Consider the following 4,634-nt stretch of genomic DNA (forward strand, 5'->3'; position numbering starts at 1 on the left):
GGGAAGTTTAGTCCCACCATGCTAGTGGAAGGAAAGTTGGAGTGGTTTATAAGGGTGGCTCTTCTACATACTATTGGAGCTTGAGAAGAGAAGAGGCCCGCGCGCGCTCCTCCTCCGCCGCTGCCTCGCCACGCCACGCCTCGCCGAACAGGAGGGCCACGATCTGAGACGTCGGATCGTGGGATGTCACGGACTCGGACGTGGGTCAAGCCCACGTCTCTCCACGTGGATGCGTCTATGTAAGTGTGTTGTGTCCACTACAAGAAACATGTTAATACGTGACGAAATTCTGGTGACGTTCTCAGAAATCGTCACAGACAATGACAATTTCTCTTATCCGTCATGGAAATCGTCATGGATCAGCATGATGTGACCGCCCTCTCAAAAAGGTAGCCCCTTTATGATGGACATCACTGGCCGTCATGGAAATCGTCACAGTTTGACTAGCTAGTGCTTAGTCGTTTCTTTCTTTATACACCATCCGGACCATCACCGATGGCTGCTGCTGATGTGTCATGTGTGACTCTTTATTTGTCCCATATGTCAGTTAGATGTAGCCAATGGTTTATATATATTATATATTATAAAAAGTTAAAACTAAAAGAGAACGCGCGAACTTTCCAGAGCGCGCGCGGAAAGGTAAAATTTTAAGTCGCCCACGCGGCCGGTGGCAAAAATTTCGAGCCCGACTACTTAAGCCCACGAGCCACACCCATCTAACCCTAATCCCCATTCTCTCCTCCCTTCCTCAGCCGCCACAGCCGCCCGCGCCCGATTCCGGCGATTGCCGCGGCTATCGCCGGCGTGGAGCACACCACCGATCTCGCCTCGCTCTGGTCCATCCTTCCCTCCAGCAAGATTTCCCCCTCCTGGCTTCTACCGCTCGCCCAAAATCCACTCCCGTGCTACGGTTTTTGACTCCGGCACCGCCTTCGTCGTCGGCGCATCTCCGGCGGCTCTTCTTCGTCGTCTACGGCGCCCCCACGTGCGCCCTCGCCTCCTTATGGTCCACCTTGAGCAGGGCGGCGCGGAGGATCTCTTCCCGTAGGATCCACGAACGCGGCGCACCCTGCAGTTGCCGGTACGGGACGAGGGCAGGCACGGCGAGCTTGTCCTTCTCGAGGACGATGCCGGCGAACGTTGGTACTCCTCCTCGTCGACCTCTAAGGAGGAGCGCCATTACAACATAAGCACGCCCCGCCGCTGAACCCCCTTCTCCCCCCATCCGGTGGCGTGCAGGACGTCAGCAAATCCAGTACACCCTTGGCCCCTGCCTCCTGTCCTCTAGCTCCAACAAGGTTTTATTTATTTTTAAGGTACATGAATCTCTCGGGAACGATTCTGATATTTATGTACATCGACTTGGTTCTTGAGCAGGAGGAGTTAATGCAGATTCAATATCAGAACCATCAGAAGTTCAGGATTGGACGTGGTGTTATTTTGCTCCAGTTTCTTACAGAGTCATATATGTACGTATATCTATGTTGTCTGCAGTATGCTAGTATGTTCAAATCATTGATCCAATCCATATATACCACATTAAAATTATATTACAGGCATCGACAGTATGCCAACGCAATGCAAGCACAATGTCTCTCGCTTTGTCATCTTGATAAACTGCACTTGTCAGTATCTCTGCTGCTTAGAGTTGTAAGAGCCATGGTTTTTGTTTAAAAATTAATTCTTCATGTTTTTATCCAAAATTTACATCTCTTGAAAAGCTTTCTGTTCCTACATGGCAAATGTTATGACAGCTTTCTGTTCATTTCCTACATAATAGTCGAAGGTAGGAGTTTGTGGCTTTGTGATTGTAGTTGTATATCATGATGTGCACCATGTGTTTTCTTAAACTGCAGAAATTCTGTTACAAAAAAATGGGTATACAGGAGGGGCACAACTCAACTAAATAGTTCATTTAGATGCCTAATTGAGAGATAATAGGGTCCCAGCAGCGGTACAATATAGTCTGAGTTGTTTCTAAGATAACTCAGACACCAGTTGGCAGGTTATCATAACTGTCACTTAGAGGCTGATCTTTTACTAATAATTATAGCTCATTTAGAAGGGGAGCATGACTCCAACAATGGACATGCACCTTTCTGTCATTAAAATTTAAATGCTCAATATAGTTGTATTTTTCACGTATGTCGCAGTGGAGAGTCAAAATATGGCCTCTTTTTGTTAGGAAATTATATCTTTGGATATTTTGGGTACATTCCTTAAATTTTTGCATCCCAATCTCTCCGTAATACTCCTTCACTATGTTTCTAAATGTATTTTTTTTGTTCTAAAATAATATACTACATTTTGCATCATGTAAATGCGCTGGTTCTGATCATAACTCCACTTTTGTCCTGTATGTTTTGCGAAATGGAGTAATTAACTTGAATTGTTAATGTGTTTCACATCTTTGTCATGTACAGTTCATATAGCTAATGGCTCCTTGCAAATGACTTTGACCCTACTACAACTGGTCAAAATTTACATGCATATTGTTTCTGTTGGGTTCACTTCATATAGGAGCGAAATATTAGAAGTTCTTGCATTCAGGTTTATGTGAGTTCTTACTATGGCTCGACTTTGATGTCGCACAATTGTAATATCACGCCTTTGAATGACCTTTTCATAATACTTTTGTTCATGCAACCTGGTTCTGAGTACGTTTACGATGAGCATTATTTTAGATTGCATAATTATTCTTTATAGCAATTTTTTCAGAACTGATGACAGTGGGAAAGGCTCCCACTGACTTTATATTAATATGTTAGTGTGTCAAAACAGTCCAGTCAGTTTATGTTACATGATGAGAAGGAGCTGGGGAGGGGTCAGGAGAAGTAAATACAAGTGGCCTAGTAAGAATTACAATGTGGCTATCAAAGACAGAATGTAGGGGCCAACCTCCAGTTCATAGATAACATAGGAATACCTTTTCAAGCTTAATTAGTGTTGTAATATCATTGTTGTCGAGTATATTATTATGATATGTTTTTGCAAAATAATTAGCCTGTGTAGAAGCATGTGTTGTTAACTAGTATTATCTAATTGATATGCGCCTAGCACTTTTCATCACCTAGTATTTAGCTGGGCTGCATGTCTTATCGAGTTTAGTGTAGTGGAACTTTTTATGTCAGATAAGCACAATGGAGTTTAGTTCTTTTCTCCCAACCAACTCTGTTGACCTATGTATGTTCATCATTACTTTTTGTTGTTGCTAGTTGTTTCGATTAAATTTGTTGCACCACTTTGCATCCAGGGAGTGAAAAAATATAGAACCTTATAACATGTAGTTAGCTACTTCTAGTTTTACCTACTTGCTATATTATTTTATAATGTGACATAATTTTCATCATGTGGCAGATATTCGTTTGGAGCATTTTCAACAACAAAGACGTGCGTTATGATCACTTTGGTGTGCAGCCAGAAACATGGGATGACCCCTAGTTGATGTTTTACGAGAGCTGGCCTCGGTTGATTTGGGCGTTACTGGGTGTAGAGTAGCATAGTGTTCTTTGAGACGTACTTGTAAAGTTAATGTTTCCTGTGTTTTCTTTTTGCTCCCGTACTGGTATACTATTGGTGTATTTTTGTAATTTTCTTTTTTAATGACATGAGCATATATTTTTCGTCAAATTCTTAATGGCTTGAAATTTCCATGGACCGAGAGAAATGAGAGATGGGCCAATGTCTTGGACTGAAATTAGCGGGCCTTGAAATTATTATGGGCCGCCACTTTTGAATTGAGCTGACATTTAGTGGGCCAAAATTTTAGATGGGCTGATCACTACATGGGCTGCCATGTCAGATCCACGTCAGATGATGATGTGGTCGGTAGGTTAACGCCGTTATAAGCATGTCAGTTAACTGTCATCCATGACGGTCAAGAACTGTCATGGTCCATGACGGTTTTGGATGATCTGTCATGGAGTGTGCGGTGGTCAAATTATGACGCGATATACATGACGGATTTTAAATCCGTCACGTATGCCCTTCCATGATAGTTTTGCACAGGCCTGTGACAGATTCAATCTGTCATGAATTAACAGAATTCTTGTAGTGGTCCCTTAACCCTAGCCGCCACGATAAGATCACATCTGCTCCACGTGAACCGCCCACCTTCGTTCCTTTGCTGCTGCTGCCGCCGGTGACTCCATCCCGTCAGCCGCATACACGGTCGACGGGAGAGCAGGTCTCCGGAGCTCCGTCTCTCTGGTTCCTGTACGGGAGAGAGACGAATAGGTTTCTGGGAAGCGACTACGCGACTGCTCGCCTCCGATCCACTACTTCCTCTACGTCCGCGTCGTCTCCGTCATCACCATGTCCAGCGACGCCGAACGCGCCGCCGCCGAGAAGACCAAGGCCGACAAGAAGGCTGCTGAGGACGCTTCTGCTGGTGCCACCGCGGCGTCGGCTTCTGCGTGGCCTACTGGAGGGTATACCGCATTTATCCCTCTCCTGATAATTTCTGTATTAGCAATGCTAGCATCATGTGTAGATTTGTCTACTATTTGCGTAGTACGTGCTTGTTGAGATCAGTACCAGCATGTTATTAGTTCTGTCAATGCCATGCTAGTTATCTACTTATGGATTAAATTAGTCAAAAAATTGCCTGTTTTCTTGGCAATCCAAAAACTTAT

At 44.2% G+C, this 4,634-nt stretch overlaps 1 long non-coding RNA gene across 1 annotated transcript; it reads left to right on the plus strand.

Moving 5' to 3' along the window:
* Positions 1–740: 740 nt before the first annotated feature.
* LOC123042833 (uncharacterized) lies at positions 741–3,651 on the plus strand. Its single transcript, XR_006418910.1, has 3 exons — positions 741–1,255; positions 1,378–1,469; positions 3,358–3,651. It is a non-coding gene; the product is annotated as an uncharacterized lncRNA (long non-coding RNA).
* Positions 3,652–4,634: the final 983 nt, after the last annotated feature.

This window comes from Triticum aestivum, chromosome 2B (genome assembly GCF_018294505.1).
Source record: "Triticum aestivum cultivar Chinese Spring chromosome 2B, IWGSC CS RefSeq v2.1, whole genome shotgun sequence".
NCBI classification, from domain to species: Eukaryota; Viridiplantae; Streptophyta; class Magnoliopsida; order Poales; family Poaceae; genus Triticum; species Triticum aestivum.